Below are 27256 nucleotides of genomic sequence, written 5' to 3'. Positions count from 1 at the left end.
CTGAGCTCTACAATGACAAAAAAGGGGAAAAGTGTGCGTCCTACATCTCATAATCATTGGAATAGTGTTATATACATACATATAGTGTTTTATGTATATGTAGTGTTTTATATATATTATAATTATAGAATCAATGCAATATTTTCCCTTATTAAACATACACTATCATGGCCAGTGAAATGTAATAAGGTAATCAATTCATGCAGGAGAAATGTTGATTAGCTTCCTGCAACTAACAGAAATGTCTTCTTTACTAAATTAAACTAATCAGTGTTTTCTCTTAAAATTCTTCCTAACTTTCCCTGAAGTCTTGTGAAGAAAAATCTTATATTTAAAGAAATTGGCCCCTCAGAATTTGCTGTGAAAATTTGATGCAGTGCTTAAATGGTCAGTTGTTGACATTCAGTGAAAAAGTTTTTACTATAATAAAGCAATCAGGGGAAATGTGTTGTATCACAGTATTCAAGATCAAGGTTAAGGACAAGGGTAAGCTGAAACCCAAGATTTGATTTTAAATTCTAGTGTTTAAATAAGTATTTGTGCCCAGAGTAGAACATTCCTTTAGGATATACACTGCAGAAGCATAAACTGGTGAATTTGTCTAAGATGATCTTAACCTAGGTCCAGAGTATCAACTGGGTATCAAGGTCTTTCCATGGACTGTGAATAGTGGAGACACACTGCTTCCCTTACATGACCTTTTCAAAGATGATAAAACTCATAGATAGGGGCGCCTGGGTGGTTCACTTGGTTAGACATCCGACTCTTGATTTCAGCTCAGGTCATGATCTCAGAGTTTGTGTGTTCAAGCCCCGCATCAGGCTCCATGCTGTTGGTACAGAGCCTGCTTGGGATTCTCTCTCTCCTGCTCTCTCTGCTCCTCTTCCACTTGCACTGCCTCTGTCTCTCTCAAAATAAATAAATAAATAAATAAACAAATAAACTGAAAAAAGAAACCTCACAGATTTAGGGAAAATGACAGAGTGGCTATTGCGAATACTATTTTGTGCCATACTTATGAGTGTAGCAAGAATGTACATCAGTGGTACGTAGGGGTGAGAGGATAAGGAAGGCTACAGAGTAAATGAGGACTGGCAAATATCCTAGATGTTTCTGGCACAAGAGCTCACTCAGCCCACATTCACTGAGCGTCCTTCTAGCACTCAGCACTGTGACAGCTTCTACCTCGGGTTACAAAGGGGAACTGGCGATATCTATGCAAGAGAAGCTCCAGAGAAGTGCTGAGTCCAAGTACGGAAGGAAGATGAACATAAAGACAGTGAGGGATTTCAGTTCCTTAAATACTTAATAAGTAATGGCAGAGAAGCTGTCTCAGGTGACTCAGAATTCTTAACATGAGGCAAAAATCTTGAACCAATATGTTAATGGATGTCTCAGCACTTTCCAGGCATAACAGAAGGTGAAGGCATTCTAGGCAAGGAGAGCAGAGGCCAGCCCAAGGGTCCAGTAACACAAAGATTTTAACCTGCCTAATAGCTGAGAATACTGACCCGAGTTCAAATGTTAGGTGTGTCAGTGGGTAGGGCTGGGTACGTTTGGAGAATTTCCTGAGGTCAGATACTGGAGGGCCTCTTATTCTCACTGAAATGTGTCTGGACTTTAATGTCAAGGCAAAGGGAATGTGGTTATGGGAAATGTTTACGCAGAGAGTGAAATAGTCAGGTTTGTGTGTTAGAAAGGATTCCAACAGTAAGAGCAATGACATACCAGAAGGGAGTAATGCTGAAGTCAAATAAACTACTACGATGTTTACTGCAATAGCTTAGGTACAAAATCACAGGCCAGATAGTACCGGCAAGGTAAAGTGTGGGATGGTTTTGAAGGAAATCAGGTGATAGAATCATCTGGAACTTTCACTCATGTTGATTAAAGAGGCCGGGAAACTTCGGAAATGACTCAAATTCCACTGGATAAGTGCAGGATGGTGATTACCACTCGTCATAATAGAAATTAAAGGAGGGGAAGGAGGGTGGGATAAACCCTAGGTTCACATTTGGTTTCATAAAATTGTAACTGCTTTTTAGAATGCCATGAACTCAGTACTTCAAACACTCCAGTGCTCTCTATACTAAGTGCTGGCTACCAAGATGGAGATACTGAGGAACTAAGGAGCTGTCTACATGGAAAAAAAAGAGTTAATGAAGCAAAGATTTTGAAAATGTATGAATTTGAAAAGACAAATTAACTTAAGAAGACAAAAACGAAGAAGAGAGGGGATTAGAGAAATGACAATAGTTTTCTGTTTCTTACACTGTGACCCTTAATAATAAACACAACAAAGACTTAATAGAAAGTAATTATGGGATATAATCTGACTTTTTTTTAAATTGGTGTTGCATTTTAAAACGTTGGTGGCAATCTGCTAACCTGATTTTATGACTGATACGCAGGTCAGCCTTGAAGTATGAGCAACGTGGACCGACAACTCAGATGGAGAGACTAGTTTTGTGCAGCAGCTCGCTGAAGAAGTTTGAGCATCAGAAGCAATGTGATTGAGTTGCCTTTCTCATTAGCAGGCAACGGAGCCTCTGAACAAAGGGAGAGGGCTCTCTCCACTAATTAAGTGGCTTTTCCTTAATCTGCACAGCCACAGAGGATCTCGTAGCCCAAGGCATAAATGAAAGAATGAGATTAAAATCTATGATCCAGTTACTTCTTAAAGTTAAAAAAAATAAACACCTTAAGTAATATAGTCTGAGCTTGTAGCTGATCTCTCAGAAACTGAAAAGTAGAGGCATCATTCGATTCAACTACCATTTATTCGATTCCTCCAATGCGCCCCATTTGGTGTTAATTTCCCCCTGAGAGTTTTAACAAAATTGAAATAAACAACCTGGAACTATTTCTATACAACGAGTTTTTCTTTGTCTTGGACTTAACTCTTTCTATCTTGCAACTTATCTTGCACACCTCCTTCTGAAGGAAGCTGGAGATCCATATTAAGGAAGACTCTGACATTTCTAGAACATGTTTAATGTATTTTAATAGACAAACACTAGGAGTATTAGATACTGAAATGCCGCTTTAATTTCTCTCCTTATTAGAATGCTACATTTTGCAGGTTGTTAGCACACAGGATGGGGACTCTGTGATGATTACTTTGTCAACAATTTAACTTTGGCGGAAATCTTTCAGTTTTACTCTCTATGTGGAGTAGTAGGGAAAAGGCAAAATTAGCACTGCTGAGCTATTCATGTTCCTCCACCTCAGCACCGTTTTTGCCCCATCGCCTAAAAGCCATTAGACATTATCATTTGTCGACATTATTTTTTAATCTAGGTTATTTGAAAAAGCTAAATTTAAAAACGCACTGTCAAGGATAGCTCCAAAATCTTTTGTAGCACATTTTGTAGTAAGCATTGATTTTTACATCAGTGGCATGAGAGGTAAGTGATCTTGAGTTGGGAGAGCCACCAAATCACGTATTCAGAAAACCTAGAAAGTAGGTAAGTTTCAAACATGCAAATGGGCTTTGTGAAAAGAAATATTTTTTTTAAATGAATGCAGTTATGATGTTTTTCATCTCCCCCAAGAGGAATGGGCTACTTTATCTACCACTGCAATCTATGTAAACAGAGTTTAATATCTACTCAACTTGCTGAGCTTAGGAGGTCATCATGTCACATCCAAGAATCACTAGAAATGTCTGACTCACTTTCCTGTTGGAAAGCTGGTTCCGCGCAGTGTATGACTGACACTTTACCCAATTTTTAAATTGTTCTTTTGTCACAAGCTCTACATCCATTACCACATTTCTAATTAAGTAGTGGATATGAATCAATGATTCTTGTTCTATAACCAACTTTCACATGATTAGGCAATACAAGCACAACACATCCATGTCACTCTATGGCTTCAGCAGAGAAAGAACCTGAACTTCAACTGAAGAATAAAAATTTGGAATTGCCTCTTTTCTCTCTGTGTTATTTCTTGCGGTTTGGGTCCCATGGTGTGCAAGCTTTCTGTCTCCCTCGGCATCTATAAAACATTCTCAGTGTAATCTGATAAAATACATAATAGTCTTGAGGTTTTCTCCTTTAGGTTCTGGAGTACCTACAAAATTATCTTACAGTAAGTAAAGAAAACAATACAGGAAACACATGAACCATTTTCCAATGAAGATTGAGATAGCTAATCAAAATTTTCATTCTAGAAGTGATCAAAATAAGAAGTTTTGGTGAATAAGAATTTCCAAGTTTGTAATCTAAAATTATGCTTTGGAGGGGCACCTGGGTGGCTCAGTCGGTTGAGCATCTGACCTCGGCTCAGATCATGATCTCACAGCTTGTGGGTTGGAGCCCCGAGTTGGGCTCTGTGCTGACAGCTCAGAGCTGGGGGTCTGTTTCAGATTCTGTGTCTCCCTCTCTCTCTGCTCCTCCCGTGTTCGTGCTCTGTCTCTCTCTTTCTCAAAAATAAATAAATAGATAAAATTATGCTTTGGAAAAAGTTGAATGAAAATTCTTGTTGGTACAAAAAGCAATTGCTCTTATATAAAGTTAAATTTATTACTATTTGTATATACATATATTTAGTGAATATATCACTATATAAAAGGACTTTATATATACATATGTACACATACATAAGCACACACACACTCTGCTCTCTTCCTCCATCCCCCCTGCTTGCCAGGAGCTACCTAGAAAAACTCGATGAGGACAGAGTGCTTGTCTATTGCTCACAGTGGCAGGGCTTACTGCACCGAGGGGGTCTAGAAATTGCTGAAGAATAAACAGAATACCTGAGTTCTCTGGCTTCAAATATTTAACTAATGTAACTTAGGGCATGATTTCCTTTTCAGACAATTTAATCCCCTCAAGTATTAAATGACTTCAAAATATTATAATTATCTTCTTGATTTAAAAAGCAAGTGTTTCTTCAAAACTATTTCTGCTTCCCAGGCTTTTTTTTTTTTTTTTTTTTACATTTAGGTGTTCCTTGTTGGGGTAAATAGATCCTCTGAGTGCACACCTAAGGGACAGTTAAACACTGTTAATATCTGTCCATCAGAGAGAGAAGCAAGATACGAGATGAATCCACAAAATTCTTTTCAAGTGTAACTGAGCTGAAAAGAGGGAATTCGTGTGAAAACATCTGGTGAGGTGACTGGTGTACAGAAGACACTTGCTCAGACTAAGGATTGTAGCCTGAATTTTGTGGAAGTAATCAATTATAGTATGACACACATGCTGACTTCATGGCATTTACACTGACCTTAATATGAAAAAAAATAAGATATAAGAAAACATGTTGAATAAGGATGTCATTGAACTTTACAGGTAAACCATCCAGTCTAAAAAAATGCATTTTTGATGCATTTTCCTGAAAGACACCTGTTTGCGTCTGTCACTGAAGACACATCTCAAATAAGTGCAGATTCTCATTTTTATTCAGATCGGTTGCTGCAGAAGGATAAAAGGGGAAATCTTTAATTATAATTTTATAAGCTGTTTATTCCCCAGGCTATAAAAGAAGCATGGCTCAAATCCTGAAGCTCAATATGTTTTCAAGATTATTTCTATTTAAGAAATCAAATTAGTTTTCTAGTTTCATAAAATATGACGTGCCTCCATACCTGTGTGCCTCCCCTGTAGGCTGAGGCTGTTACAAATTTCGGTTACCGAAGTATGGATGTGAATCAGTGGGGTACAGGGTACAGTAAACATGGTCTTTGTAAAAGGAAGATGACGAGGCCATTGTCATGTGAAATGACACCGTGATGTGACACAAGAGGAGACGAAAGCCTGCTGCATAGTTACTAGCTCAGCACACGGTAGTCATCATTATCATTGCCACGTTTCACCACACAACTGTAAGTTCATTAGCTAAAAAAAAATGTCAGCACACTGTCACTGAGATATTTGACTCTTCAAACACATAAAATAAAGACTTTAAAAATTATCAGGAAACAATCTGGACATTTTTCCAGGGTTACCTTTGGGAATAACACAAAGCAAAACCAAACCAAACCGTACTTCTTCTGATACTATATTATACTTGCCGTATAGTGAATCTACTTATTGGAGCATACCAAAGCTTTAATATTATGATTACGTGAGCTCTATATTTCTACATTAGTCCCATATTTCTGCTTACACAACTGGATAAATATTCATTACTCCTACATTAGTCCTATATTTCTGCTTACACAACTGGATGAATATTCTTGATACGTGATTCATTCAAACATTATCCCATTTTGCAGAAGCCCGTCAATCTAAAATAGCTCATGCATTGAAAACTGTCAGCCCATTTTCCTCTCTGAAATACATCTTTTCTGGCTTAATGCCTTGCACTTAACTATCTACAGCCGTCTGTGAAAGCTTAATGGCATGAGATACAATGTATCACGATTCTACTTTAGCCTAGGGTGACTCCTCTGTGCGAGACTGATGAACATGAAGGAACAAAGATGAATGTCGAGTGGGAAAATACGAGTTTAGTGGATTTAATGGTCTTCCCTGTGAAAATGGTCCTATTCAAGTATAAACATTAAACTAAAAATTTCAAGTCTGCTTCTGAGGGATAAACAGCCACCAAAGTTATGTTTCAGATAAAATTCAGGTGGCTACAGAATGAGGATTTTGTTTACTGACTTGGAGGGAATTTTTTGGTTTAGTTCTTTTCCCCTGTATTTCTTAAAAAACAGCTCAAATGTATGGGAATGTTGAATTACTCAATATATGCATTCCACCTTTTCCCGTTCAGATGAATGGTAGGTATTTTCTGTGGGTATATGTAAAATATGTTGAAATACCTTAAAAACATTACTATATTTTATAATGGGTTGAACACAATTAATTCTAAATATATGTAAATATTACTATAAAAATAAAACTTAAGAACTCTTTTATGTTTTCGTATATATCAATAAACTATTGATTAATGTAATTCCTTAATGCATAAATAATTTCTTACATATTAATTTATAAGGAAAAAATGATTTCCATCTCAGTCAAGAAAAGGTCAAATATTTCTCATTATTGTTGAAATGTTGTTCTAAAAATAACATGCTTTGTGATAAACTAATAAGGAAGTTAGTAGAATCAGTTTTACATTTTCAAAACTCTGTGTTATCATTTTCTAAAAGTGTTAAAAATGATACAAATGCCATAATATGTTAAAAGTTGACAATTTCATTTTTCTGGTTATAATTTTTGCAGATATACATATTATATATATATAATATATATAATTTATCTTATTTTTTGAGAGACAGAGAGAGACACAGTATGAGCAGGGGAGGGGCAGTGAGAAAGGGAAGTGATACACGGAATCCAAAGCAGCCTCGATGCTCAGAGCTGTCAGCACAGAGCCAGATACAGGACTTGAACTCATGAACTGTGAGATCATGACCTGAACTGAAGTCAGATGCTTAACCGACTGAGCCACCAGGTGCCCCTGCAGATTTATATTAATAATAATTGGAAGTAATATCCATATTGAAGAACATTTCATAGAAATCTGAAGGACAAAGAATGGTATTCTTTCTATCATTCGTTTTTTTTTTTTTTTACTTTTTTATAGTTTATTGTCAAGTTGGTTTCCATAAAACACCCAGTGCCCTATCATTAGTTCAATCAGCAACTATTTGTTGAGCACTAGACCGTGGAAATAAGAGACTGAATAAGACAAGGATGCCCCCGACAGGACTGCAATGGGATAGATGGATACTTGCTATAGACTGTGTACCTCTCACCCAAAGCTCAGACATCACATGCAGATTACAAGGTGGTGGCATGTGGGGGTGCGGACTTCGGGAGGTGATTAGGTGGTGAGGGTGAAGCCCTAATGAATGGGATTGTACTCGTACAAGAATCAATGGGAAACTTACCAAAGATGCCCCAGAAAACTTTGTCCCTCCACTATGTGAGGACACAGAAGATACGACTTTCTAAAGAGCAGACCCTGACCCTGCATGAAACCTGCTCATGCCTTCATCTCAGAGTCCCCGGGCTCCAGAGCAGTGAGGAATAAATTTGTTGATTGTAAGCCACTGGGTTGATGGTATTCTGGTTTAGCAGCACCAATGGACTAAGACAGAAATGTAAACCAATTATTGCATAAGTGGCCTGTCCCCGAGGCATGTACGGAGTACAGAGGTGGAAGGAAAGAAGGAACAGTCAATTTTAAGAGGAGGATTAGAGCAGCTTTCACAGACGGCAGCGAATGTCACATGAGTCTGGGAGAAGATCGGAGTTTGGTGGACGGTGTGTGCGAGCCCGAGGGGATCATGAGAGGCAGTGAGGCTGGGGGGCTTCCAGGCGGGCGGTGGGCACAGAGGCTGAGATCTGAAGCTGACAAGAGCGAGGGGGCCTCATAATCCATCTGGGACGTCTGCAGCTCATCTGACGCTACACCTAGTAACTCGGCAGCAGACATTCGCTGTTCATGAACTCATCCTCTGCGTGTCTTGCCCTCCCTCCTCCTCATCCATGACCACTCCGGGCTTCTCCTGTTCCCATTGCCCCCCACGAGTGTGTTATGGTTACAGTCACAACCTCTTCTTAAAATTCCCACCATACAGATTCCATTTCACATCTGTCTCCAAAAGACAGCTGACCTGAGTTCTGAATACCCCATCGCTTCCAACCCCTGGCACTGTGACAGGAAAGGAAATTTCTCTCAGTTTTCAGACATATTAGACTGATCCTTGACTAAATCAGACCCCTTTAAAAGGACACTTCTAAAGCCACAGATAAGTTTTGAGACAAACATCACAAGTATGTCATGGCTGGGGCAAGAAGCAGGGCAATGTGAGAATCGTTTGTTTGGATGAGCACCGTGACCCTGCTTTTTCTTTTTAAATCCTAATATGTATTTTAAATCCTAATATGAGACTTCAGAATGTGAATGGTGACCATGAGGCCTGAAGCATGGAGTGGTGTAGGGCCCTGTGGAAGAAGGTGAGAATGACCAAGGTCCTTTCTCATCAGAGGCCCCAAGCAGGGACAGCAAAGCAGCAGCAATGCCTGTGTCCACATACATGAACATAAGAATGCACTTTCCAAGCCTTTACACCCCAGGACTTCCTCTACAACCATGACTGTCCTCATCATTACAAACTCTTAAAAGCTAACACTATTGCAAAAACAAACAAGAAGAAAGACAGGAGTGTACAAAGCAACAATTGATAATATCACAATCTGAATTATCAACATGTCTGATTAGATTTGTATGTGAAAGAGTCTCTGGGTGCACAGAGATGGAGTGACCAAGCACTGTCTCTCTTTCAGTGGGTTATAATTAACACGTGACAGAAGGAGACTTGGTTTTCTGTTCTGGGTCGAACACAGCATCCAGGCAATTGGTTCCTGGCTCAGATGACTGCCCCAGATTGTCCGTATTTCCCAAGTTGGGAACAGATAATGACTTATTTGAAATATACCATCCAGAAAAACCACTGAATTTCGTCTGATATGAGCCCAATGGATAATACCTTGTTTATTTATAATAGGACTAAGTATAAAGTATACAATATGGTTTAGACAAAATGATCATGGAAGTGAAAAGCAAACCCTTCCTCCACAACGTTTTGTGACATACATTCTGCATTTCCACCTCTTTTCTTACTTTCTCTCTCTCTCTCATTAGAAAAAGAAATGATTATTATTAGACCCATTTTACAGATGAGCAAACTAAGGCACAGAGAGGCTAAAGGACTTGTCCAACAATGCAAAGCTGGAAAATGAAAGAATTTGGTTGCAACCCCAGAAGTCTGACTTTAGGCAGCCTCCCGCCCAACTTAGGGACTATGCTACAATATTAGCAAGTGAATATATGTTACCTGTTATTACAGATTTTGTTTCACCTAAATGCAAGCACTTTATTCATGTAATAAGCCATTGCCCCTTCAATAATAATCATATCCAATTACTGAAGAACAATCTGCAAACCAGTGTCATTGCACAGTCCTGGTTATATAACAACTTTTTAATTTTTAGTGAAAAAGTCTTTCTCAATCTTACTAAATATATTCGTTAAGACTCTTGCTTTCAGACTTTTACTTTAAACACACTAGCTGTATTCCATTGGCCAAAAAAAAAAATGGTCATACAAGGTGCTGAAGAGATTTTAGTAAAAAGGAATTCAATATTTTAAGCTAAATGAACGTTTGATTGAATTTCTCCATTATTTCCTTAATGTCCTATAATTAAACTGTATATAAAAAGTACCTAATATATCTTTTCTCCCCCAATTGTAAACTAACTCTAATAAAAAAGATCCCAGAGATCAGGAGCAGACACCTACTGCCTATGGTTGGTGGGGACTGGTGTGCACAGCATGTGTGAGAAACATGGGTTTTTCTTTTCATGTTTCATTTACACATAATTTTCTCAAGTACAAGAAATCAATTTGGTTCAATTTGGTTTAATCAATGAATTAAAATTAAGTATGATTTTATCATCTATATTTTGGGTGGATAATATACAACATATCAAATGGTATTTAACCAATTTAAAAGGCTGAGCACCAAATGTACAGAAGTGCTGAGTCATTAAATTGTAGACCTGAATTTAATATTACACTGTATGTTAACTAACTAGAATTTAAATTAAAAAGAAAAGGTAAAGGAAAAATAAAATATGATCACAACTTTTGTCCAACTCAGTCCTTGAAATATTAATCAGCCACAGATAACATCATCTTTATGGGGCTTGTAGTTAACTAATAACTTCACATTATTATCTCACTGGGCCCACAGAGTAATCTTAGGAATTAGGTAAAACAGAAATTCTCTCTCTCATTTTGCAGATGAGGAAACTGATGCCTGGACACTTAACTGATGCCTGGTCAGATGATACAATTAAGGTTTTCTGATGCAGTATAACTTCTTTCCAAGACACCATAAACATCATATCTCAGTTAACATATGATACTTGTGTAAGTGGATACATTATCAGATATCCTGTTAGTTAAAACTGCAGTGAAACTGAACCTCTTCAAAACATCACATTAGGTAAAAATTTTTTAAGTTTACACTGCCAGATTTATATCATGATATTAAAGAACCAAAGGACACTGAAAATTTCCAATGGTATTATTTTTACTCAGTTAAAAGAGCAGTAATGTTCTCTACTTCTAAACTCCGCTACAGACATACACATATCCTTCCATACTCATATACATACACAGGAGAACAGACACATTTTAACCTGCTCTTTCACTTTGCAACTGGTTGCCACATAACCAGAATAAGCCTAGCCATATTCAAAACACCAAGCTGAACACATGTATTTTGCATATCTTTCATTACAAATGTACACTCTGTTGATAATCTCCATATAGAACCATGTAAACGATACTGAATAGAAAATACCTACTAGTGAAGAGCCTTAGTGGCAGACATCTCGACAGGAATGTTTATCGTTCTGTCGATCCACAGCTCACTGAGAGGCTCATGACCGAAATGTGTGCCATCACTGTTCAGATCTAAAAACACATACAAAGAGATAACAAAGTCAATAAAGTGTATTTCATATCATTCAAACGAGAGGATTTTCCAACCTACAGCTTTAAAAAAATGTTTGACAATAAGTCACATCTCTGATTTCCCCCATAATGCATAGTACAGCCATGGACACACACTATGGGCAATAAGTAAGTCTGATTTAATAGTAGTTTTGTAGTAAATTGGTAGGACTTTACTGGAAGATTATAAATTTATCAGTAAAGAACAAAACAAACAAAGGCAAATTTGACATCCTTGGATATGGGTTGTTTTTTAAGGCCTATGTACTGAACATCATATCTTGTTCGTGTACGACATTTCTTTCAGTCTTCCCAACAAAGCTCCAACGTAGGTAGTCTCTTCATTTACAGCATGTAGGGTTCAGAATAGTAGAGCAACTGGTCCTAGACTCTTACGTCTCGAGCCATGTTCTTTCGCTTACCACGGGGAGAGTGTAGGAACACGTGTTGTCCTAGGCTTACTTGTGCCCCTATGTCCTACACTAGGAGTGGCAGACACCAAGAGGATCCCAGAATGATGGATCTCCTTGATCTCTGCCTCCCTTGTAGTTCTCGGGACACAAACATCGTGCTTTGCTCGTCACTGTATGTAAGGCTGGAAAGTGAGATCTCATTTTGGGATATAGAGTCAGGCACATGTTAATATTTGCTGAGTAAATGAACAAATAGATGGCAACAAAAGTAGGAATTGGCATATATTTTCTAAGTTCACACTTTGGTTTGATCAATCCTTTCATTTACTTGCCAATGTTATCTTCATGTCTGCAACACAGTCTCAAGAGAAAAAAAAGTAGAATATATAATCTGAAACATCAAGTGAGCTAAGGTCAAATATCCCCATTCAAAGAATTACAAATTAATTAGGAGTGAGTTTAATTTGCTTCAATTGGAGAGGTGCCTGAAGAACAGCAAAAGGTCAATAACAAAGAGATTTTCCAGAGAAAAAGAATGCACTTTCACTCCTAGATCAGTTGTCAGCATGCTAACAGAACCTAACCACCTTCCCCTGCGGCCAGATCTCTTCATGCAGTCCTTCCCTTGCACAAGGACAGGAGCAAACAGAAATGGCTAACGACCCTAGGAAGAAACCACGTGACCACAAGGATCTAGGAAAAGCTGGATAAGCTGTAGAGAAAGAGCTACATCAAAGACCCCAATGGTCAGACCCCAATTTGCCCCACTGAAGAAGCAGGTGAGCTGTCTACAGCAGGGGCTGGCAAACTGCAGCCTGCCGCCTGTGTTTGAGCTAAGAATGGGTCTTACATTTTTAAATCGTTGAAAGGAATCAAAAGAAGCATGCAAATTATTTGAAATTCAAATTTCAGAGTCTATAAATAAAGCTTTATTGGAACACAGCCACATACGTCCATTTACATATCTTCTCTGGCTGCTTTGGTGCTACAAGGCAGAGTCGAGAGGTTGTGACAAATAGCATGACGCACAACATCTAAAATACAGACTACATGACCTTTTCTTGAAATGGTTGGTTGGCTTCTGATTTGAAGAATTGCTCTCCTTTTGGAAGGCATGATATTAGAGAAAGATGGGTGATTTCAGGCAGACTAGAAGCAGCAGGTGGGACTCCAATCCTTATAGAGGACGGAGAACCCTAGGGGCAATTCAATGGCTGCATAGAGTATGGCCAGACTCCTTTGGGGACAGTGGGACTTTTCTGTGGAGGAGGCACCAGAAAGGCGGTTAGACTCAGCCACACTCAATCTGGCACACAGGCTGTGCCAATGAGGATGAAGAAATCTGGCCACCAGGGTAAATGTCATTCTCAACAGGCCAAGGCATTCTCCTTGGCCATAGCTAAGGATGGAGAAAGGGGTGATGAAGGTAAACAAAACAAAGCAGAAAGCTTATAAAACTGAATCTGCTGTGACGAGCACCAGGTGTTGTGTGTAAGTGTTGAATCACTAAACTGTATACCAGAAACTAATATTACACTGTATGTTAACTAACTGGAATTTAAATAAAAACTTTAAAAAAGTAAAACATAATTTAAAAATCCTACTTAAAAACCAGAAAAACAATCTGCTACATAGCACAAGAAAACCATGCTGTCTTTATGAAGAGGAAACATTTACATTTGAAAGACACCAAAGAAAGTTAAAGTTTTGTAGAACATTTGTTTGGGCTCTCAATGAAGTTTAAGACGACACAGAACAAAATCCCAAAGTTTTATCTTCATAGAAGTTAATTAAACCCAAATAAAGGAGAAGACATTTAAGTGGTTTCCCATTTAACTATTAATTGCATCTTGGTGAAGAGAGGTTCTGATCTCAGACTTGGCTCTGAACACCAAATCCACTGTATTCTTGCTGTATGACCTTAAACAACTTCATAATCAAAATCTCATTTCCATAACCTCTGAAATGGGGTTAGTCTGAAAGTTTTAAGACAAAATATGCATAAAATATCTAGCGTACTGCCTGTTACATGGGAAGTGTATTTACTAGCTTCCTATCTTCTTTCACATCTAGCCCTGTTTACCTTCCCACCCTCCTGTTCTAAAACTCATCCATCCGCCATGACAATTACAGCTATAGGAAAATGGTTGCTGGACGGGTAAGTCTCTCCTGTCTTTGCATTTTCTGATTTCCTTGGGTAGACTATGCTTTTGTACCCATTTCTAATTTCATGGGTAAACTGCAATTATTTGAAAAAAATGTTTAATTCTGAAATGAATGTTGGAACCATCCTTAATCCCTTGGGCAGAAATATAGAGGCACAACCTTTTTATGCAAAAATCTATTATTGTTCTCATAGTGTATTATCTGTTAACATCTGTCTTGCCCAGGATGCTGTATCTTGGTCATTTTCATTGATATATGATGTGATATCAAAATGACCAACTATAACCTCATGGGGAAAACAGACACATAAACACACACACACACACACACACACACACACACACACACACATACACATGCGCACGCAACATACATTCTTGCCTATTACTGGCCTAGCAGTGGAGACCACACTTGAGTCATCTGACACTTGTTGGATAGACAACACCTCCTTCATGCCAGCCGCAACCTGAGTGTAATGACGACTTCAGAAACGCTTGGTGCACAACACATTGGCTATTTCTTTAAAGAATAAGTGAAGAATGAATGCAAGAAGAATGCAAAAGCAAATCCAGTAAGGATCTGGTAAGTAAGAAATGAACACTTAGCACATTCTCAGTGACACTGGCTGCTTAATTATCAACTCATAGATTTGGGCAAAAGAACTTCAGAATTAGTTTTCAATCATGATCTTCTACATTTCTCAAATGTCTACTATGTACCAGAATCTGGTGGGTATGGCCTCTAAGTCACCTATTTCCATTCTTACGTTTTTTTTCAGAGGAGGAAGTTGAAGGGGAGTAGAGTAGGAAGTTTGTTCTTGACTAATGTCAGAGAATAGAAACTTAAATATATCAAAATCTAGGCATTTCCACATAACAAACTAAACTTGGTCTCTACTTTGTTAAATGATGCTCTTAATGGAAGACCTTTTGTATAAACAGTCAATAAGTGGTGGTTGGTGTTACTACAATTATTATAACCCAACACAAGGGAAACAGTTTATCACTATAGGATGTAATATTTTGAAACTTATATTATCTTTTGTTTGCTGTAAGTATGAAACTTATGCTAACACAGGATATGTATTCATAAATTCAGAATATAAAAACCCAAGATAGGCTCATTAAAATTATGGGCAATTTCATGTAGAGTAAATAATAAATATTGGAAGACAGTGGTAAAAATAAGACCATATAATTATAGGTAATTTATTTGAATTCATGTATTTATTTGAGAAAAGTTAAATGTGCATGAGTTCAAATTTATATTTTAAAAAAGCAGATATGTATATACTTCTAAGAGTGGTGGTAACACGCCATACTTCTCCACATTTGAAATCTCACTTTTTCTCTGAGCAAGAGAATACTTACTGTTGTTTTAGTATTTGTGCTGCTGAAGTGAGCACTACTTACTGTTGTTTTAGTAAGAGGTATTAGTTTGTCTATTTATTTTGCAATTGTAAATAGAAACATTTAGAGGTGGATTTAAGAAACAAGAATTACTGGAGCTAAGTTCCCTCTGAAATGGAGTCATTTAAACCATCTACTCGACTTAAAATAGACACGTTTACCTTCACATTTGCCAATTAGCATAAGCAATCAACACATGGTGATGTTGACTCCTGTACTCCTGCACAAATGTGTGTGTGTGTACGTGTGTGTGCAGACTGCATATAAACAGTGCGCTATTTTAACAGAACCACAGCAAAGATAGTAATGGAAGTCGTTACCCAAAATGGGAGACAGTATTGGACAAGAGCACCAGTTGAGGCTCAAAAACATGTGGATGTGTGCTCAGATGAGACCTGATCTCTATGCAGGCGGATATGGTCACAGACCATCCGCATCTCCGGGTTTCATCTGAAGGCAGTTCCAACCCGTGTTACTCACTCATGAAGGAACTGATATTCCCTTGTGGACATCGCATTATAACAGAACAAAGCCACAAAAATGTAAAGAAATCTGTTTAATGCTTATTTATTTTTGAGAGGGGAGTGGGACAGAGAGAGCAGGAGACACAGAATCTGAAGCAGGCGCTGGGCTCCGAGTTGTCAGCACAGAGCCCGATGCAGGGCTCAAACTCACAAATTGCAAGATCATGACCTGAGCTGAAGTTGGATGCTTATCTGACTGAGCCACCGAGCTGCCCGTAAAGAATCTGTTTAATCAAAAGCATCGTCTATCAAAGAAAGTACAGAAAAGTGACCTTGATTACATAACCATGAAACTGAATCATCTGAGAATCAGAAGTAGCTCCTTCTGTGTGAGTGGGTGGCTTTTCTCACACAGTTGATTGTGCCCCAAGACCCACATCTGATATGTATGGTTTGAGCACCTAATGGTTATGCCCAGGGCAAATGGTGATATTCTGGATGAAAATACACATTTTAGTTAGGCTTCCAACTATAGGAAGGACAATCTGATGGTATTTTTCCTTCTTGGTTAAGCCTCTAAAATTAATTTTCATGGGAATTAACTATTTTATTTTATTTTTAACATTTATTTATTTTGAGAGAAGGAGAGAGAGAGAAAGTGGACAAGGGGCAGAGAGAGAGGGAGAGGGAGAATCCCAAGCAAGTTCCACACTCTCAGTGCGGAGCCCAGTGCAGGGCTCATACCCATGAGCCATGAGATCATGACCTGAGCCAAGACCAAGAGTCAGATGCTTAATGGACTCAGCCACACAGGCACCCCGAATTAACTATTTTAGTAACTGCAGTGGACAGCTACAGTGTTAAGGTAGGAAATAATAAGTCAAAAAGAATGATAGCCTTGGTGAGAAAGACTCAGGCATAGCCAAAGTAGGAGGTATATTTTAATTTCTAAGTTTGTTTTAAATTGCTACTGGGAAGGTTTATATGTGTTTACATTTGTAATGAGGTAACTGTCACTTCATGTTTATATTTATAGGCTATTAAACTTTAAAGACGAGTTGTACCAAAAATTAACTTTCATACTTATTCTACATTTGCATTTGCTTTCCTAATGTCCCAATTAGACTTTTCTATTAATTTTAAGTAAGAACTGTTAAATTAACTAGACAGACATCAGTAGATTTTCTCATATGCCATTTACAAAATAGACAGCAGCTTCTAACTCTATTTAAAATTTAAATCTAACTCCAATATTATCTGATTGGGCTGAGACATCGAGTTGGCAAATTGTGGATAAAAGGCTCTCTTGTGAATCAAGGATGTCACGATGGCAGAGAAGTTACCAAGCCTTTTGACAGAGGGGCGCTGTGGAGGTTAGATAGTGCAGAGGGGGGGACCGAAAGTCGGGGCAAAGCGCCAACATAGAGGAGGTGGGAAGCATTTTCAATCGGCATCTTCCTGAAAGAAGAAGCCTTTCAGAGACTCTCATCACACTTGATAATCACACCGAAAATGAGAGCTACGTAAATTGAAGAAAGAGATACTTGGGAAAACCCTCCCCAAAGGCTAGAGAAGAATCTAGAATCTCCCATTTTAGCCATTCCATGCTCCTTCTCTTCCCTCTCTTCTTCCCTGTCTCTCCTCCTCCTCCTCCTTCTCTCTTTTCTCTTCTTTCTCCCTGTCCTTTTTAGCAGGAGCAGTATCACAGCATTACTCATGTGCCTACTTCTGTGCCAAGCACGTTGATGGGTACTTTACATGCATCTTTTTCTTTTTCACAGTCTTCCAAAACTGTTGCTACTGGTATTTCACAGAAGCTGAGATTCTTACAGACTGAATTTCACAGCCAAGGAGCCATTGGGTGGCAAAGGTCGAAACCAAACCTCAATCCAACGGATTCTTTCAATGAGAAGAGTAAGGTTGCTGTGGGCAGAGCTCTGTGTAAATGCAGAACTCGCTGTGACATCACAGCCCCTGAGCATGTAAGGAATCATGATGGGAACTGGGAGCTAGATGGTTATCCTTCAGGACCTACTTCCATGTGAGAGAGCTACTCGATTAAACATTCTTACATCACAGCCACAGAATAAGTACTTCCGGAACAAATGGAATTAATGTTTGAATCTTCATGTTAAAAGGGACCATGATCACTACCAATGTACCAGTTAATTTACGGATGATAAAAGGAAACAAAAATTGTTGTTACCAGACCAAGAGGTGTCTAGACTGGAGGGAGTGGCTTAAGTTTAGGATATTTTTTAAACCAAACTACAACAAAATTAGCAATCTATGAATACCTCAGTCATTTAATATCTTCTAGGGATTCCAGACATAAAGCCCAAGCAAGGAAAGCAAACTTAAAAGTCATCTTTGAAGCCTCAGAAACAAAAGAAGGAAAAAACCAAGCTTCATTGTCCTTTTAAAATCTAATAGAACTCACTACTCAACTGGAATAGATCAACAGAGGCAAAATCTGCATTTATATCGAAATGAGAACAGCTTCCTCAGGACTTCTTATAAGCTGTCTGCTGGCGTGCATAGTAACTTTCCAGGACTGAGAAGCCAGTGCACAAATGACTCTGAAACCTGGAGAGGCCTTGGTTTCCTGGAAGCACAGTAAGAAGGAAGGCAGCCAAGAGAACACAGAAATTATTAAAGTTGGGGTTTTCTCTTTTCGCCTTACCAGCCTGGATAGCTAGATGGCTATCATCACGAATGCTTTTGGACACTTTCCTAGTCTTGAAAGGAAGTGATTTATGACTCAGAAATTACACAGTTACCTCACATGGTTGTTACAGTTTTCAAAAAGATGGTGGTTTACTAGTATTTTGGGTAAAGAGAGGTCTCAGGTATATTTTGGAGTCACAATATTTACAGATTTAACAAATGCTCTTTAAGTCTTTGGGAGTGATAATACTTCCCTTCATGTTGGGGAAAGACAAATGCACAAGCATTCCTTAGTGCTGATATTCAGCATTCTCTTGACTAAGTAAGGAAGACTACAGCAAACGTTTAGTGCAATAGGATACAGAATAGGGCAGAAAGAGGATGTCCTCTTGGCTTAAAGTGGCAGCAAGATTTGCTTGTGGCAAGATGCATTCAGGATTTCAGTGCATGGCTTCCTGCAGCTCTGTCTGGGCAAGGCCCCTCTCCACCCTACGCATCTAAGCAAGGAAAGTTCACTCTAAATGTGGATAAAAGGAGGGACTTCCACTACATTCGAGAAAGCAGGTTTCCAGTCCACTTACAAGTTGATATTGAGAACAGGATTAAGAAACAAAGGCCGAGCCACAGTCCTGAGGTATGGGGCATACAAGCTTTGGACAGGAACCTCCCCCACCCGGTATAAAAATGCACCATATGTGCATATTATTAAGCTGTTCTTAAGCTATGCATTTGGACAATAAACACACTCATTAAGATTATTAACCTCTGTGCAGGGATCTGCTGAATTCTGTAGGCATACAACCGCTTGACGCACCGGCTGGAAGCCTCACCACCAACCGCCAGGACCAGTGGGTCAAATACACCCTTTACACATTGCCTTTTCGCCAGTCATAGTTCCTGAGTATTAATCTCGAACTTACGGTCTCCATCTCAATAGAGATCATTTGCCATAGGAGGACAATGGCTTTGGCCGAGAGAAAACTAGTAACCATATCTTCCGTGGAAATAAATGACTGAGATTGAATGGAGGGCACACAAGCCACAGGGTCCTCAAATACTCTGCACTGGAAACCAAAGCCAAACTGGGAACTGGAAAACCAAAGCCAAAGTGGTAATTTTGGGAATTAGTCCAACCAAAGGAAACTTGGAACCATGAGGATAAGTCATGGAAGTCTGTGTTAGTCCTGCCTCCCAGACTCCAAGCGTAGCATAGAATAGGAAGCAACAGACCTCAAGATGCTCACACCAAGACTCAGACCCAGTAATGATGGAGTCTCAGTGGTGTTTCTTCATGTGCGTTGCAGGCTTGCAGCTTGAAAGCACTGTGCACCATTCCCCTATCCTGCTTAAAATTCTCAGTATGCTTCGTTAGCAATTCCAGGCAAGGTGGCATCTCCCTGGGTCGAGGTCAAGCTGCAGCAGCTTGTACCCAAAGGCCCAGAGGACAGCCATTTTCACAGGCCTCACCCTTACTCAGGCCTAACCTATAGCCTTGCTCGCAACAGCCGACTGACTTCCGTGTAACTGACTCCTTGATTCTAGGGATCATGCTTCACAAGTATCGACAGCAGCTTCAGGCCAGCAATCTGTTGGGAGAGATCCCCAAACAGAAAGACAAATGCAGGCAGGAAAGGGAGAAACAATCTTCTCAATTAGGTTTTTTTTTTAACCTAAGGCAACAACACAGGAGCCAGAAGAACTGCCTGACCAGAATGTGAAAGCGGTTTCACAAGGCAGATCCCACACTCAATATGGGCCGGGGTGCCAGAAACACAGGGACCAAAAGGAAAAAAATGCAAAGGGCTTAAAATATATACTAAATGGAAAATAAAGGTCTCTTAAGTAAAACCTAATGATGGGTTCCACTCAAAGTTCTCAACCCGATAACTCTCCCCTTCGGAGAGAGGAGGCAAAATGCATTAAGAGCTTTTTGCCCCAGATATGATGAGTGCATGATGCCAACATTAACTATTTTAGAAGATTGCTCCCAAATGAATTTAAGTGCACAGTGTGCAGAGTCTGGGCCAATGGCATCCTCATCAATGCCAAGTTTTAATCGGTCCATTGTCCTTCTCTCAACAAATACTTGGTGCTGAATGAATTCCATGACTGAGGTTCTGTTGAAAGTACAATGACTCGGTGAAAGAAAGCTGTAGAAGCAGTGAAATCTGCATGTGCTAAGAGACACGGTAAGTTGCGTGAGAGTAGAGGCTCATTCTCACAACTCCATCTCCAGAGCCTCACCCGGTGCCCGACACGTAGTGGAATGGTTCTCAGTGGATGACATTCTTACAGAAAGATAGTATCTTCCAGAGAAGCCATTCCTCAGGTTCCACAGCACCAGCAGTGGTACCACATCCTTTGATTAAGAGAGTTTGTTGCTTTTATTATATACTGTTATTTTTTGAGGTTCTCCCAGGAGCTAGATCAAATGCTAACTGTTCCAAATATGGACTATGCCATTTAGTCCTCCTTACTACCCTGAAAATATATACTGGCCCCCTTCTACAGATGAGAAAACTGGTGATTCAAAACTAAGTTGGATTATGCCATCGCATTTACCTTCCATCATATGAGAATTAAATTTTTAAGTTTATTTTCTGTTTCAGGGAATGTTCCTGAAGCCAGAAATTATAGGTAGACTTCTAGAGATGAGAGATGGCTGCTAATTCTGGCATCAGCACGTAGTCATATGATAGTCATCTAGCCTGTTCGGAACCCCTTTCCCAATCCATTACGTGGGATCCAATAAAGTAACACACACGTGAAAAAGCTTTGAAACGTTAAAGACCTATAAGTGCAAATCAGTGGGTGCACTCAACTGAAATGCACACGGTCATTCTGACACACATTTAATGGTCCGGAAGGAAGGAAGGATCCCCAGATGTCTAGCCAGAGCTACTGAGTCAGCCCCATGCTCAGCGGGGCCACACAGGTGGAAGCCAAATTAGCCTCATCGCTGATGCACCCACTTACCGACATGGAATGTCTGGCTTAGTTATGGTGACCTTAGTATGTTTTCTTATCATGTTCCCACAAAAACTGAGGAATAGAAGGAATACAATGCTTTCCTTTTCTAAAAGCTTGGAATAAGTTTGGCCTTTTGTTCCTTCCCTTAAAGGAGAATGAGAATACATCAAAATATGTTATTTCCATCAGAGTTCTACAAATAGTTAAAGGACACTCCAGAATTATTTAAGGGTTTGATTTACGGGGCATTTTGCAAACGTAAAATAAAAAACACCCATGAAACTAATGAATTTGAGTGAAAAATCAATTTAAAAACATAAATAATATTCAAAATTATTTTATTTATTTTTGAGAAAGAGAGACAGAGTGCAAGTGGGGGAGGAGCAGAGAGAGAGGGAGACACAGAATCCAAAGCAGGTTCCACTCTGAGCTGTCAGCACAGAGCCTGAAGCGGGGCTCAAGCTCACAAACCGTGAATGACCTGAGCATAAGTCAGACACTCAACTGACTGAGCCATCCAGGTGCCACGAGGACATAAATAATATTTTAAAGCAATCTGCTTCAGTCAGTTTCGTTCTCATTTTCTTAAGGTGATTATGCCTAAGTTTGTAGCAAAGATTATATTAAACTTCACCAGACAGTCTTCTCTCTTAATTATCTTCTTTTAGCATATTGTGTTTTTTAAAGTTTTTATTTTAATTCTAATTAGTTAATATACAGTGTTATACTACTTTCATGTGTATAATATAGAGATTCAACAATTCCACAAATCACCCAGTGCTCATCACAACAAGTGCACTACTTAATCCCCATCATCTATGTCATCCATATCTCCACCTGCCTCTGGTAACGATCAGTTTTGTTCTCTATAGTTAAGAGTGTTTCTTAATTTTTCTTTCTATCTATCTATCTATCTATCTGTCTATCTATCTATCTATCTATCATCTTTTCCCTTCTATTTTCCCTTCACTTAGCATTATAATCTCTAGTTTCATCCATGTCATAGCAAAGGGCAAGATTTCATTCTTCATGGCTAAGTAATATTCCATATATCTCTATATAAGAGCCTATTAGTCTCTGTATAATCTATCTCTATATATAATCTATATAGAGATATTAATATACATAGAGATATATCACCCCTTCTTTATCCATTCATTAATCAATGGATACTTGAGCTTCTTCCTTATCTTGGCTAGTGTAAATAATGCTGCTATAAACATAGAGATGTGTATAACCCTTTGTTCTAGTGTTTTTGAATTATTTGGGTAAATAGTAGTGCAACTGTTGGATTGTAGGGCAGACCTATTTTTAACTTGTTGAGGGACCTCCATATTGTCTTCCCAGTGGCTGCACCAGTGCATGAGGGTTCCTGTTTCTCCACATCCTCACTGACACTTGCTGTTTCTTCTGTTTTTCATTTTAGCCATTCTGACGGGTGTGAGATGGTATCTCATTGTAGTTTTGATCTGCATTTCTCTGATAGTGAGTGATGTTGAACATCTTTTTAGGTGTCTGTTGGCCTTCTGAATGTCTTGTGTGGAGAAATGTCTGTTCATGTCTTCTGCCCATTTTTTAATTGGATTACTTTTTGAGTATTGAGTTTTTTAAGTTCTTTATCATATTGTATACAAACCCTTTATCAAATGTCATTTGCAAATATCTTTTCCCATTCTGTAGGTTGCCTTTAGTTTTGTTGACTGTCTCCTTAGCTGTGCAGAAGGTTTTTATTTTGTTGAAGTTCCAATAGCTTATTTTTTGCTTTTGTTTCCCTTGTTGCAGGAAACATATCTAGAAAGAAGTTGCCATGGCTGATGTCAAGGAGGTTACCGCTTGTGGTCTCTTTTAGGATTTTTATGGTTTCAGGTCTCCCGGTTAGTTGTTAAATCCATTTTGAATTTATTTTTGTGCCTCATGTAAGAAAGTGGTTCAGTTTATTTCTTTTGCAATATTGCTGTCAGTTTTCCCAATACCATTTGTTGAAGAGACTGTGCTTTTTTTAAAGGTTTATTTATTTTTGAGAGAGACCGTGTAAGTGGGCTAGGGACAGGGAGAGAGGGACAGAGAATCAGAAGTAGGCTCCACACTGATAGCAGTAAGCCCAATGTGGGGCTTAAACTCATGAACTGTGAGATCATGACTTGAGCTGATGTCAAACACTCAACTGACTGCGCCACTCAGATGCCCTGAGACTGTCTTTTTCCTACTGGATACTTTCTTGAAGATTAATTGATCATATATTTGTGGGTTTATTTCTGGGGTTTCTATTCTGTTCTATTGATCTATGTATCTATTTTTGTGCCAGTCCCATACTGTTTGGATCACTACAGTTTTGTAATATAACTTTAACTCCAGAATTGTGAGGCCTCCAGTTTTTTCTTTTTCAAAATTGCTTTGGCTATTCAGGGTCTTTTGTGATTTCAATTTTAAAATTGTTTGTTCTAGTTCTGTGAAAAATGCTGATGGTATTTTGATGGGATTGTATTGAATGTGCAGATTGCTTTGGGTAGTACAGACATTTTAACAGTATGTGTTCTTCCCATCAGTGAGCATGGAATGTTTTCCATTTCTTTTTGTTATCTTCAATTTATTTTATCATTATTTTATAGTTTTCAGAACACAGGTCTTTGACCTCTTCGGTTAGGTTTATTCCTAGTTATCTTATTGCTTTTGGCGAAATTTAAAATGGGATAGATTCCTTAATTTCTCTTTCTGCTTCTTTGTTATTGATGTGTAGAAATGCACCAGATTCCTGCATGTTGATTTTGTATCCTGTGACTTTACAGAATTTGTTAATCAGTTCTAGTAGATTTTTGGTATAATCTTTTGGGTTTTTTACAAATAGGGTCATGTCATCTGCAAATAGTTAAGGTCTTACTCCTTCCTTACTGACTTGGATGCCTTTTATTCCTTTTCATTGTCCTAATGCAGTGGTTAGGAATTCAAGTACTATGTTGAATGAAAGTGGTAAGAGCAGACACCCTTATTTTGCTCCTAAACTTAGGGGAAAAGCTCTCAGTTTTTCCCAATTGAGGATGATGTTAGCCTTGGAATCTTCATATAGGGCCAGTATTGTGTTGAGGAATGTTCCCTCTAAACCTATTTTGTTGAGGGTTTGTATCATTAATGAATGTTGCATTTTGTCAAATGCTTTATCTGCTTCTACTGAAATGATCATATGGTTCTTTTCCTTTCTTATTGATGTGGTGTATTGTGTTGATTAATTTACAAATATTGAACAACTTTTGTAAACCAGGAATGAATCCCACTCAATAGTGGTGATATTTTTTTAATGTTTATTGTTGAACTTGGTTTGCTAGTATTTTGTTGAGGATTTTTGCATCCATGTTCACTAGAGATATTGGCCTATAGTTCTCTTTCTTAGTGGTGTATTTATCTGGTTTTTGTATCAGGGTAATGCTGGCCTCATAGAATGAAATAGGAGTTTTCCTTCCTTTTCTGTTTTTGAAATACTTTGAGAAAAATAAGTATTAACTCTTCTTTGAAAGCTTGGTAAGATTCACATGTGAAGCTATCTAGTTCTGGACTTGTGTTTTGTTGGGAGTTTTTTGATTACTGATTCAATTTCTTTGCTGGTCATCAGTCTGTTCAAATTTTCTATTTCTTCCTCATTCGGTTTTGGTAGGTTATATGTTTCTAAGAATTTATCCATTTCTTTTAGACTGCTCAATTTATTGGCATATAGTTTTTCATAATATTCTCCTACAGTTGTATTTTTGTAGTGTTGGTTGCTACTTTTCTCTCATTTGTGATTTTACTTATTTGAGTCCCTTCTCTTTTTTTCATGATAAGAGCCAGCTCCTGGTTTCACCGAGTTGTTCTATTGTTTTTTAGTTTCAAAATCATTTATTTCAGCTCTAATCTTTGTTATTTCCTTCCTTCTGCTGGTCTTAGGGTTTATTTTTTATTTTTTTCCTAACTCGTTTAAGTATAAGGTAAGGTTGTGTATTTGATATTTTTCTTGCTTCTTATGGAAACCTGTATTGCTGTATACTTCCCTCTTTATGACTTTTGCTGCATACCAGAAGTTTTGTACCATTGTGTTTTCATTTTCATTTGTTTCCATGTATCTTCTTATTTCATCTTTTATTTCTTGGTTGACCCATTTATTCCCTAGTAGCATGTTATTTAACCTCCAAGTATTTGTGATCTTTCCAGATTTTGACGTGGGGGGGGGGTACTGCTATTATCATATCTGTGGTCAGAAAAGATGTATGATATGACTCGACCTCCTTGAATTTGTAAAGACTTGTTTTATGGACCAATGTGTGATTTATTCTGGAGAATGTTTTTTTGTGCAAATGTGTGTTCTGCTATTTGAGGATGGAAGTTTCTAAATGTATCTCTTTATATCCATGTGTTCCAGTGTGTCATTCCAAGCCATTGTTTCCTTGTTGATTTTCTGTTTAGATGATCTTTCCATTTATGTAAGTGACACATTCAAGTCTTCTGCTATTGTTGTATTACTATTAGTTCCTTTATGTTTGTTATTAATTCTTTTTATGTATTTTATGAACATATCCTATGTTGGGTGCATAAATATTTACAATTGTTATATCTTCTTGTTGAATTGTCCCCTTTGTGATCATATAGTGTCCTTCACTGTCTCTTATTACACTTTTCGTCTTAACGAAGATGACATAAGTGCTCCTCTGGTTTTCTTTTGAAATCTCTGATAGATATTTTTCCATCTCTTCACTTTCAATCTACAATTAGGTCTGAATGAATCTCTTGTAGGCAGTATATAGCTAGGTCTTGTATTTTATAATCCATTCTGTCATGCATTTCTTTTCACTGGAGCATTTAGTCCATTTACATATGGCCATTTGTAGCAAAGTGGATGGACCTTGAGGGTGTCATGCTAAGCGAAATAAGACAGGCAGAGAAGGACAGATACCATATGTTTGCATTCATACGTCTAACAGGAGAGACCTGGCAGGGGACCATGGGGAGAGAAAGGGGGAAAGAGAGCGGGGAAGAGTGAGGGACACAGATCTAGGCAGACTACTGAATACTGAAAACAAACCATGGACTGAAGGGGGAGGGGGAGGGAGAGAAGGGGTGATGGTCATGGAGTAGGGCACTTGTGAGGAGAAGCACTGGGTGTTATATGAAAACCAATTTGACAATAAACTATTATAAAAATAAAGTAATTATTGATGGATATGTATTTATTGTCATTTTATTACTCATTTTGTGGTTGTTTCTGAAGCTTTTCTCTCATTCTTGCCTTTCTCTCTTTCATGGTTTCATGGTTTTATTTAGTGATATATTTGCTACTTCCTTCTCTTTATTCTTTGCATATTTGTTAGTAGTTTCTGATTTATAGTTACCATTAAGTTACCACCAACCTCTGCACATAGCAGTCTGTATTAAATTGATGGTAATGTAGGCTTGACCCCATTCTTTACTCCTCCTCTCTCCACATTTTAGGTATATGTTATTATAATTTATATCCTTATATTTTGTGAGTTTTCTGGTAGATTTTTATAGAAATACTCCTTTTTCCTGCTCTTGTGTTTTCTACCTGTATACTGTCACATTGGGTTTTTTGTTTCCACTCAGAGAATCCCCTTTATTATTTCCTGCAGGGCTAGTCTAGTGGTCACAAACTCCTCTAGCTTTTGTTTATCTGGGAAGCTCTTTACCCCTC

General features: G+C 38.3%; 1 protein-coding gene across 1 annotated transcript in view; it reads right to left on the bottom strand.

The window, feature by feature from the left end:
* Positions 1 to 27256, bottom strand: part of CHRM3 (cholinergic receptor muscarinic 3) — a 486812-nt gene that overhangs the window by 334067 nt on the left and 125489 nt on the right. Inside the window, exon 2 of the mRNA XM_029931658.1 lies at positions 11342 to 11454. The gene's annotated coding sequence lies outside the window, so the exon portion shown is untranslated. The remainder of the gene's footprint in view (positions 1 to 11341; positions 11455 to 27256) is intronic.

This window comes from Suricata suricatta, chromosome 2 (assembly GCF_006229205.1).
Source record: "Suricata suricatta isolate VVHF042 chromosome 2, meerkat_22Aug2017_6uvM2_HiC, whole genome shotgun sequence".
Lineage (NCBI taxonomy): Eukaryota > Metazoa > Chordata > Mammalia > Carnivora > Herpestidae > Suricata > Suricata suricatta.
Note: the sequence above shows the minus strand (reverse complement) of the source record. Positions and strands in the feature narration are given on the sequence as shown.